The sequence below is a fragment of the Triturus cristatus genome, chromosome 7, assembly GCF_964204655.1.
Source record: "Triturus cristatus chromosome 7, aTriCri1.1, whole genome shotgun sequence".
Lineage (NCBI taxonomy): Eukaryota > Metazoa > Chordata > Amphibia > Caudata > Salamandridae > Triturus > Triturus cristatus.
The window spans coordinates 306,878,643-306,891,072 of NC_140590.1; the positions used below are offsets into that span (position 1 = coordinate 306,878,643).

General features: G+C 41.8%; 1 protein-coding gene across 3 annotated transcripts in view; it reads left to right on the forward strand.

Annotated features, from left to right (window-relative positions):
* The window catches only part of LOC146809527 (immunoglobulin superfamily member 1-like), an 828,174-nt gene that overhangs the window by 388,557 nt on the left and 427,187 nt on the right, over window positions 1-12,430 (forward strand). The gene's annotated exons all lie outside the window — the stretch shown is intronic.

A 12,430-nucleotide genomic window follows, 5' to 3' on the forward strand; every position in this document is an offset into this window, starting at 1 on the left:
TCCATTCTGGTAACTTATACTTCTGGTTAGGTTTCCTTGTTCTTCTACTCTCATTGTCTTCAGTAAATTCGTCTTCTTTTGATTTCTCTTGACTTGTCACTTCATTCACCTGTTCAGCTCTCGGTGAATTTACTCGTGTCAGTCTGTATCTCAGTTTCCTTATTTTATTGGGCCAAACATCATATCTTGTAACTCTTTTTACTTTACTTCCTTTGTTATTCTTTTCATTCCTCCAAGCTCTCTTTCTTAGAACTCGACCTTCAGGTATTTCATTTTCACTCTCTTCAGACTCTGTCTCAACTTGCTTTGTCTTTTCAGCGACTTCTTCTTCCACCACTTGCTTTGTTTTCCCTACTTCTGTCCCTCCTCGGGTCTCCGGCACGCAATCTTCTTGCTGACTACTTGTCCATTCACCTAACTGGATGTTGCAGTTCCCTACGCCTCCTCGGGGGTCTTCCGCAATCTGTCTCTCTCTCACTGTACCTGTCCCTTGTTCACTTAGATTTGTTACTTCAGGTGGAATTTCTCTCAGTCTCTCATCTGGTACTTCCTTTTCATGTATTTCTTTTGTTGCATCTTCAGGACTCTTTCCCTTTTTCTTCCTGTGTTCCTTCTTGGAACCTTGCGCTTCTTGCTCGTTTCCGGAATCACTAGATTCGGAAATCCGCAATCTTCTTCTCAGAGCAACACTTCTGGGGACTAAAGCTGATCTTTGTTCTGTTTCCCCCCTTTCAGAGTTTCCTCGTGTCTTTGACCCTTCGTCATCTGATTCAGTGCTTGATTCTCATTCATCAAAGTATTCTTTTCCTGTGCTGTCCACTGGATTTGGAATTCTCAATGTATGACTGGCATGGATCTAGTTTTTCAGTCCAGCACACTTCACAGCTGTGGTCGTGTTCAAAATGACATGCCTTGCCTTTCCCCACCTTGGAAACAGACTGTTTCTTCTTCTGTGGACTTTTATCCTTACCCAATCACCTGGGCTCAGATCATGGGCTTGCTTCTTTTCAAGTGTGGTGGCATCTGTTCTAACCTGATGAAACACAGAATGAACTGCATCAGCCAGGCCTTTACAGTATTCCAAAACCATGTCATCAGAAATTGTCATCAGCTTGTTGACTGGTATCAACACATGTCTCATTGCTCGTCCCATGATTATTTCATGAGGACTCAATCCTGTGGTCCTGTCTGGAATGGCCCTAATTGTCATGAGTACTAGAGGCAAGACATCAGGCCATTTCATACCTGTGGCCAAACACATTTTCCCTATTCTGTTTTTGATAGTACCATTCATCTGTTCAACCACACCAGAAGCCTCTGGTCGGTAGGCACAATGTAGTTTTTGTTGTACATTCAATGCTTCACAAATTAATCCTACAATCTCATTCTGGAAATGTCCTCCACGGTCTGACTCAATTGTCACTGGGAACCCGAACCTGGGGATGAATTCTCTCAACAGTAGCTTGGCTACTGTCAACCCATCATTTCTTCTTGTTGGAAATGCATCCACCCACCTGGAGAATAGGCAGGCCACTACCAAAACATACCTCAATCTGTTACAGGGAGGTATTTCAATGAAATCTACCTGCATTCTGGAGAAAGGCCCTCCTTCTCGACCTATTGTTCCCAGACTCACTACTGTCTTCCTGCCAGGATTGTACTGCTGACATATTAAGCATCTCTGACAAAGACTTTCTGCCACAAGTCTGAATTTTGCATTGTACCAGGTCTGTGTAAATGACCTGATCATAGCATCCCGTCCAATATGTCCCTGGCCATGATACATCCGTGCCATGGTAGACATCATGCTATCAGGAATAACTGGTCTTCCATCTCTATAGACCCACACATGATCCTTTTCCCTTGGGGCACATCCTGCTTTTACCCACTGTCTCATTTCCTCATCTCCTGCCTCATCCTGCAATTGTTTTACCTCTTCCCAAGTTCCCACAATGTTAGTGAACATCAATGAGCAAGAAGACATTTCTCTTTCCTTAGCCCGATTGACCGAATTCTGATTTCGTGCACAATACTGTGCCATGTCATTGGCGTACCTGTTCCCAGTGGCAATATAATCACCACCTTGACTATGTGCAGCACATTTTACAACAGCCAATTGTTTAGGCAGCTGTATCGCCTCAAGCAACTTTCCAACCACTTCTGCATTCTTAATGGGAGTTCCACTCAAGGTCAGAAAACCTCTTTGTAGCCATAGCTGGCCGAAGTCGTGTACGACTCCGAAGCCATACTGGCTGTCAGATATCACAGTCACTCTCACACTCTTCCCAATCTTGCATGCTCTAGTCAAAGCCACAAGTTCAGCTACCTGGGCTGATTTCACTCCTTTCAAATATGAGGCTTCAATTACTGCTGCAACAGTGCATACTGCATACGCTGCACTTAGCATTCCTTCATTTGTTCTCAGACATGACCCATCAACGAACATCACAAAATCACTTTCTGGCAAAGGTACATCTTTTATGTCTGGTCGTGGTTTGGTACAAAAATCAAGTACATCCAGACAATCATGATCAACTTCATCTCTTACTTCCACAATCTCATAATCAGGCAACAATGTTGCTTGATTCACATTCACACATCTTGCAAGACTCACATTAGTTGCACCCAATATGACCTTTTCATACTTAGTCAGCTGACTGTGTGTCATATACTGAGTACGACTCCTTGTCAACAGAATTGCTACATCATGTGGTACAAACACTTTCAATGGATATCCCATCACAATTCCTTCACTCTGCTCCAAACTTCGACATGTTGCAGCCACTGCTTTCAGACATCCAGGTAAACCTACAGCTACTGGATCTAGCATTGATGAAAAATATGCAATTGGCCTTCTCAATTTTCCATGTTTCTGGGTCAACACAGAAAGTGCACATCCATTTCTCTCACTGCAATACAACTTAAATTCTTTCTCATAGTCAGGCATACCTAATGCAGGTGCTTCACACAAACCATCTCTCAATTGCCTAAATGCGTCCAATTCTTCTCTGCTTAATTCAAGGGGATCTTTTACATCACTTCTCGTTAATCGCACCAAAGGCTTTGCGATCAAGGAAAAGTTCCCTATCCACTGACGACAATACCCTACCATTCCCAAAAACATTCTTACTTCTCTTTGGGTCATGGGAGCTCTCATTCCTTTTATTATTCTGATTCTGTCTATGGTTATTTTCCTTAGTCCTTTCTCAATGTTGTGTCCCAGATACTGTACTTCCTTTTTACAAAACTGTAGTTTTGCAGGTGACACTTTAAGTCCTCCATCTGCCAAATGATTCAGTAAGGCTATCGTATCTACCTCACAAGCTTCGCGTGTTTTTGACGCCACCAAAAGGTCGTCAATATATTGCACCAGTACAGAATTTTCTGGCATTTCTAGACTCTCCAAAGATCTCTTTAACAACTGATTGAATATTGAGGGGCTCTCTGTATACGCCTGTGGGATTCGGCACCATGCCAAAATACGCTCACCAAACCGAAATGCAAAAATTTGCTGACTGTCATGGTGCAATGGGATGGAAAAGAAAACATGACACAAATCAATTACTGTGTAGCATTCTGCATCATGGGGAATCTGATACAAAATCACTGATGGATTTGGTACAATGGGACAACATGATACCACAATTTTATTCACCTTTCTCAAATCTTGCACTATCCTGAGTTTCCCATTAGGCTTTTTCAGTCCCATTATCGGTGAATTACATGGACTACTCATTATTTCTCTCAAGATTCCTTGTCTGATCATTTTCTCTATTATAGGAGTTACACCTTCAATTATTTCAGGTGTCAATCTGTACTGTAGAACATTTGGATACGTTACTCCTTCTTTTACAGTTATTTTAACTGGATCTACATTCCTCATTAATCCTACGTCTTCTCCAGTAAAATCCCAAACCTCTGCTTTTACATAGTTTCTTAGTTCTTTTTAGAATTCATCAGGGTTGAATACAGCATATGTTTCAGTAACTTCACTTTCTCTGTTAGCTAGGGTCATCTTATACAATACATCATCATCTGGTGTTTCAAAAGCTATTCCATCCAGAGTACAAAATATAGTGCAATTCATTTTGCACAACAGGTCCATTCCTAATAAATTGACAGGACTGGTGTCGCACACCACAAAGCGAAGCATTTCTGAAAATTTCCCTATACTGACTTTCACTGGTTCTGTAAGATAGGTCTTAATTTGCCTGTTGGACACACCAACTACTTGGATCGTTTCATCCGAGAGAGGAAGATTCTTAACATCAGCTGATTTAACAGTTGATCGAGTAGCACCAGTATCTACTAGGAAAGTAATATTTTCATCATTATCCCTCCCATCTACAAAAGGTCCTGTCTGGTCTACTTCTAGAGTTGTGCCAAGTACACACTCTTCTTCCTCCCTTCAGCACCGTCAATAGCTTTCTTCTGCGTCACTCTCATCGCGTTGCAGCCAATACTGTGAGACAGCGCTAGCGCGCGGCAGTTTATTTACCTGTTCTTCATTGTAGAATCCCAATTCACTACTATACTTCTGTGAGTTTCTGCTCTGTGGAAAAGGCGGCTTTGGCACCTGATTCTGTGGGGGAACAACTTGCTGCTGTTGCTGCAGTTGACCACTCACCTCATGCTGCACCTGTGGGTTCAATGATGGATTTTCATTGTTAGTACTCGGAGGAAACTTACACTCGGATTTCCAATGCCCTATCCTGCCCAATTATGACACGTAAATTTCTTTTTAGCCTCTTCAATGTTCCCTTCGTACTTCCCATTATTAAATTTTGGCTTGGTCCCTGCTTGTTGCACCAATTGTGCTTCCTGTCTCTCCGCTACTTTTACCTGTGCCCACATTTCCTTCTCCTTTAACTTTCGCTGTTTTGCTTCAATTTCATCACTGAAGTATTTAGCATGTCTCAATACTTCATCTATTTTTTTGTTTTGCCAATCTACCGTATGCTGTTTAATCATATCACCAATTTCTGGTCGTAAACCATATACAAATCTGTATACAAAATGGCTCAAATCCTTTTCACTCAGATTCTCGTCTCCGCTAAACTGCTTAAAAGCTTGTATTAGCCTCTCATAGTATGCATGTACTGACTCTTTACTTTCCTGGTGTGTTCGATCAATTTTTACCCAGTCTGTTTCTTTGGGGGGCACTTTATTTTTCAGAAATACCATGACCTGCTCATACTTCTTCATCACCTCGGGGTCTGGTGCTCCTGTTTTAGGATCCCTTGGATATTCTTTGGATGGCCAGTTTATCATTAACTTACACTCTGACCATAGGTCTGCTGGCACTATTATATCAAATAGACTATTCAAATCAATCCATAGTACTTTAGACAATTTTACAAATCTGTCCACCTGTCTGTACCACTCGACGGGCTTTTCGCGTAGTCGAGGGAAGTCATTCGTAAATGACAAAATATCCTGTCTCGTCCATGGAACATGTACATATCCTCCTCCTGGAATCTCTCTCATAGGGCACTCTGTCACTACCTTCTCCTTTTCTCTTACAGGAAAGGCTTTAAATGTCTTATCTGAAGCATCATCGCGTTTTCTATTCCACCTGCTTTTCCATTTATCCACATCTCCCCATTTTCTCAGCAAAATGATTATGTCCTTGATTTGACCTATTCGTCCTGTGGTGTTCATATTTTCAATATCTTTTTCAGTAAATTCTACTCGATATGGTTTCTGTAAGGCTTTTACCTTTTCAATATCAATACCCATTTCATTTGCTACTTCTTCTAACCTTTCATGCAAATTTTTTGCTTTCCAGGTTGCACTTTTACATAGGAATAACAATTCCTCATCCTGATAGGTTTTAAATTTTTCTGTCGGGATAGTCCCTACGACTAACTCTTCCAATACCATTCGTAACTTGGCTACATCAATTGATTGGGATTCTTTGTCTTTCTTCTGCAAGCTTCTTAACCATTCACTTAACTCGTCTGTCGATGGTCCTACTGGTTTTTCTACACTCCCGTATCCAAAGTCATTTTGTGTTTCTGACACTGTCTCAATCATTGTCATACGTCTCTCTGCACAATTCTGATCTACAAATGGATTATTTGTAAAATTCGGTTCCATTACACTCATAGTCTGTCTCCATGGATTCTCATTCTGTCTCATTCTTGATTGTCCTACAGGGTTGCTATTTCTATAAGGGACTGTCAAACAATGCTCACTGTCCTTCTGTTTCTCAAAAATGGGCATTACTGGACCTATTGTTACTGGAACAGTTACTGCTTCTAGATTCTTGGTCAATCCTCTTATTTTTTCAGTTAATTCCAAGGTTGTTTTTGCTAATTCTACTGAATTTTCTCCATCTGTTCTTCCTTCTGATCTCCTTTCTACTTCCCCGGTATCATTGTTTTTACTCAAGCTTAGGGATTCTGGTTCCGATTTTATAATTCGCATTGTTTCCCTCATTGGGGCACTTGGAGTTAACATTTCTGGTTCTGATCTATACGGTGGTGGATTTTTATAAAACATATCATCAAGAACATCATCCTCAGACTCATTCCCTCCATACCCTCTCGACTCCAAATTATGCCTCTTTTCCGTACACTTTCGACCTTCATTCTCTCCTACAGTTCTTACAGGGAACACACACTCAGTCATGCTCGCATCTCGCCATCTTTTCATTCGATCACTATGCGTTTCATGTCCGTATGGTCTTCCAAACCAGTACCTATATCCTCTACCACTTCTGTTTCTTTCTCGTTCATGCATTTCGTCTTCCCATTCGGTCAAAGCCTCAAACTGTGTCGGTCTAGGTCTTGGCTCTAAATTCGTCAATCTTTCCCTCAAGTTTCTTAAAACAGCCAAATTAAATGAACCATGCTCTGGAAAAGCTAGTACTCCGTCGTCCTTGGTGTATCTCACCCAGTTATCCAACCAAATACAAGTATGATACCCATATTTCGCAATCATAAAAGATGCAGGGGTTTTCGGTGGAGAAAGTAACTGTCCTTCCCTAGTCTTAACTGGTTTGTCTTTCTTAAACCACTTCTTAATTCTCCCTAACCAGGTCTTTTTCTCCTTTTCTGGTGGGTCGTAATACATTTCTTGTCTTTCGCGCAACGCTATTCCCTCTTTACAACTGTACCGCTAATCTATCCAATCACAGCGCGACTTCACACTAACGCACCTATTCAAAGCGTCCACGTCACCGTCACAGTCCTCGAATCCTATCACGACTCACACTAACGCACCAATAAGGAGCGTATACATTACCCTGTTTCTTCTCCAATCCTAGCGCGGCGTACACTGACGCACCAATCCGGGGCGTTTCACAGTTCTGACCGACTGTCCAATCCCAGCGCGGTCGTTCTGACGTCAGCAGCCGCTGCGGCAGCTCCTGCTCCTGTTTCTGTCTACCCCTCCTTTACAAATCCGCTCAGTAAGTTTTTGTTTCAATTTCTACACTTCTGTTAGTAACAACATAGAAACATCTCCATTGTCCGCTTCGCTAACCAAAGAACAGCAAAAAGACCTTTCTCACGAGAATTCCGTTTTTCCCGAGAGCAGCGCTTACCTCTGCCCTACTACGGAATCATTACTTCCGTTGATAAAGTAGCACATCCCTCTACTTCACTCTTCTAACAAGCATTAGCTAATTGTTTCTCTAGCATTTAAGACACATAGTTGGAGACCCAATGCTCCTGAGAAATAAACCTAGAGTTTCGCAATCAACCCAAATGCCTTTGCATTCACACTCGTTCACACCAGAAAATGTAGTACATTCACACAGAATCCTGTCTTTCCTGAGAACAGCGAACAATCTGTCCTACTACAGAATTATGACATACGTTAACAAAGCAGCGCTTACCTCTCCTTTGTCCTTCTAACAAGCTCAGAGAGTACCTATTACCTTTCCAGTGATAAGCGTTATCGGAATGCCAATTGGATCCCTGGTACCTAAGACCAGAACTTCACAGGTAACCTTCGCTATCATACACACTTCTCTCACACAAAAATTGTCTCTAATGGCAACACACGACGATGTCACCGAATCGAACCCAGACAATGCGCCGTGCAACTTCAATTGTCACACGTTTCCCCTGTGTACCTACAGGGCAACCACAATTCCGTCTTTCCCAAGAGCAGCGCTTACCTCTGCTCTACTACGGAACCGTTACAAACTTCCGACTTCCTACATCCCAGAAGCCGTGCAAACAACACTAAACTCAACGTAGCTCAACATAGAGTGTTAGTACATAAATCAATACCAATCAATAACCAAAATCAATAAGCAATGTACAAGCAATATTCACTAAAACAAACAATAACAAACCATCATACTGCTACCAGAAAAACTGTTGCAGCGCGGAGTGCAAAATCCTCCCTACCTGCCACGGACCAAATGATCTCACACACACACACTATCCATACATTCGCTGGTGGGGCACATAACACCAACATACACTTACCATTAGTCCGTGCGAGAGGCGATTATCCTCCTAAGCGCTGAATAATGAGGGAGGAAGATACCACTTTACCCTAATGAGCAACACACCTACAAACCCTTCTTATACTCATTAGGCCCTAAATTCCACATTTGGAATTCCCCTCAGAACCGGGACGGATCTGCTAGTTGCGGTTTAAGTGAAATACTAATACTCTAATTAACCTTTTCATTAACACATTTCAATGAATAAACAACCCGACTCATTTCTGTAGATGTTCAAATCCAAATTTATATTAAAATTGCAGATTAAATCATTCTTTTGATCAAGTTGCCATTCATATTTACCTATTCTGGCTAAAGCCGTCCTCTATGTCAAATCTGGCAGTCTCGCAAATCTATGCCCATCAATTTAGCAGGTTAAGTTCATCAGGAATTTGGGCATTAATTCAGTCCATCAGAGAGTTGGGCAAACAGCTGTCCTGCAGTGTCACCGTCCTCTCCGTCAGCATATCCTCAGGAAATCGAAAAGCACGCTCTCTCGAATCTCTCTACCTCTCTATTCTACCATAATTTATAGTAAAAATCACATTCCAAAAGTATAAAATAGTATTTTAGAATGTCTCTGATTGGTCCGTTAAATTTGTTCAACAGGGTTCCCATGCGCTAAATGTCTCTTTAGATGTAGTTCATAATTTCCTGGTCAAAAAAGTATCTTTTATTGTTTCTTTCGGGCATCTGGCTGGCAGCCCAGAGCGTCCTTGAGGGCACAGTTGAGTTAGGGTCGCGTAGAGGCCACTGTTGCTAGCGGCGACGCATGCACACTTCACCCAAGCCAGGCCGTAATGGACAACTTAAGCAAAGAGACACAAAAACGTAATTAATACATAGAAATGACTAATTAAATGTTATTCCCTCGCTAATACCCATATGTGTGTGTAATTATCTAGCAAAAGCAACACTCATTGCGGGTTATACTTACAAAATAAAGCACGAAACACAATTATATCACTAAAGCTACATATATCATGCAACATTCTATTTATATATCATTAGTATGCGTACGGAATTTAGTTCACGTAATTAATTAGGCCATGCAGATGCAAATCCCACGTGTATTTTGGTCATTAATAAGGTTGATTAGTCTTTTCCATATCACTCCAAACCACTAGTACGATTATAATTAATTAATTAATCTAATTAATAAAACGACATGCAAAATGGGGTGGGTATACAAAATTTTGTATAACCCGCTCCAGCACTATCATGTATATTGGTCCCAAGATGGCTGCCAACACTTCTTGGATGAAGTGCTGACAGCCAATCAGATCTCACGATGAGATGTGTGGTTAGGCTCCGCCCAGATATATATGTGATTTTACTTTTGATTTTCTCAGGAACTACTGAACAGATTTACATCATTTAAGCAAAAGGCACGAGTCTGAACTGAGGACTACCTCTTTGCCAAACTTGGTGTAATTCCGTTCAGCACTTCGGGCTGTAGCTGCGTTAACAGGTCCTATGGGAAAATGCATGGGGAAAACGCATTTTGGGACCCCCCCTTTTTTCTCGGCCCCCGCTTGACGAATCACCGTGAAATTTTCAGGATAGGAGCGGACCAGAGCTGGCCAAATGTTTGGAAAATTTTGCGAAGATTCATCAATCGACGCCAACGTTATTCCAAATAGAATGTTGCGGATTTCCTATGGAAAATAGGTCCTAACTATAACTACCTACTGGCGACTGCCAGTAGGTAATACATATATATATATATATATTCACTGAAAAAAACCATAGGTTTCACACACGTTATAGTTAGGAATTAGCATTTAAAAAACCTTGCAAATTCACTGAAAAAATCATAGGTTTCAGACATGTTATAGTTAGCGGAAATTTTACTGATAAAAAACCAATGAAATTCCCCCGTTATAGTTAGTGCAGGCAACTATAACTCACGCGACCGCAATCCTCTGCTGATGCTAATACTGTATTTAGACACTTATTTGCCCATGTCTTCTTCCATAAATTTTTAGCTATACATATATTAGAAATATTTTTTTTTCATAAAGACACATATGTCGTCAGCAGAAGATTGCGGTCGCGTGAGTTATAGTTGCCTGCACTAACTATAACGGGGGAATTTCATTGGTTTTTTATCAGTAAAATTTCCGCTAACTATAACATGTCTGAAACCTATGGTTTTTTCAGTGAATTTGCAAGGTTTTTTAAATGCTAATTCCTAACTATAACGTGTGTGAAACCTATGGTTTTTTCAGTGAATTTGTACGGTTTTTTAAATGCTAAGTTACTTTACGCCATTCGTGGCGTGCACGCCCACTTGACGCAGTTCGTTCCGTGCGCGCACGGTGAGCACGCGGTGCGCTTTGTGCACCGCGCGCCCACTTTACGCAGTTAGTGCCGTACACGCAAGGTGGGCACGCAGTGCGCTACGCGCACCGCGTGCCCACGTTACGCACCGTGCGCACATGGAGGACATATTATGCGCTTCCTTGTGATAGGTAATCTGTTAAATTTAATTTGTAAGTGATGACAATAATATGCCATGCACAGAGAGTTTTTTTTTTTTATTAAAATTTTTAGCGTAAGCGCACCGTACGCGTACGGTAAGCGTAATCGGCGAAATTTTCAAAAAATAAAAATTTACCGTTTTTGGCCTTTGAGGACTCAACTAACATGGCTATGTGCATGGGCGCTGTCTAAACAGCCCCTTTATATGTTTTTTGCCTTTATTTACAGCCCCCCCCTCAGAGTGCGAGAGAGAAAATGGCGGCCGCCGCTTCCTGGTTTCGACCGATTCGAATGTTTACTTAGATGTAACAGCCAATCAGAATCGCGCTCGCGCACGCCACCGTACGCGTACGGTAAGCTTACGGTAAGCGTACCGTAAGCTGGCTCAGATATATATATTGATTTAAAGGCTATTTTCTCAGAATCTACTGAACAGATTTACACCAAACCTACAAAAGGCACTTCCTTGACCTGAGGACTACCTCTCTGCCAAATTTCTAGTAATTCTGTTCAGCCGTTCGGGCTGTAGCCCTGTCTAAAGGTCCTATGGAAAAATGCATGGGAAAAATGCGTTTTGGGACCCCCCTTTTATCTCAGCCCCCGCTTGACGAATCCCCCCGAGACTTTCAGGGTAGGAGCGGAGCGTAGCGCCCCACCTATTTTGAGAAATTCGCGAGGATTCGTCGACCGGCGCCAAAGTTATTCAAAATAGAATGTTGCAGATTTCCTATGGAAAAGGGGTCCTAACTATAACTACCTACTGGCGACCGCCAGTAGGTAATATATATATATATATTTATATATATATATATATATCTACAATTCAACTTTCGCACGTCTATTCAGACTCATGTCCTTTAATCCAAAGTAACCATAAGGTCCCCTTACTACTGTCATTTCCCTTCACTCTAATTCACCATGGGCCCTCGTTTTGGGGGACTAAAAAAAGGAACAAAACAGCATCCATCCCACTTCTATTTATCCCACCAGTCCTAATCAACTTGCCAGCCTCCACAGTACCCCACTTTCATATGTCACACCACTTGAAACCACTTGACCCGAACTCCTTCTACATCTCCCACACCCTGAACCTTTCACTTACTGCTTCAAAAAAACTCAAACAATTTCTGATCAAACAACATCATGAAACACTCATAACAGTAGTTTATTACAACCCCTCCAAAGCTCAGGAGAAAACCAATCTAATCTTCTACACAACCCGACCTATGAAATGGAATACCACCCTCACAAACTACCTACGCATCCGCAAAACCTCTAACATTCCTCACGGCCATATACTGATGATATCTCACTCCCCATGTTCAAAGGCAAGGCCACCCTTACTATCTGCAGTAAGCCACAGATGCCAACCTACGCTCCTTTGACTCCAAATTCCCCACACTCTGCAAGGCTCTCTCCCTCATATGCAACCCCTCCCTAAACACAACTCCCCACAGAGAAGCCATCCAGAAAGAGGACATC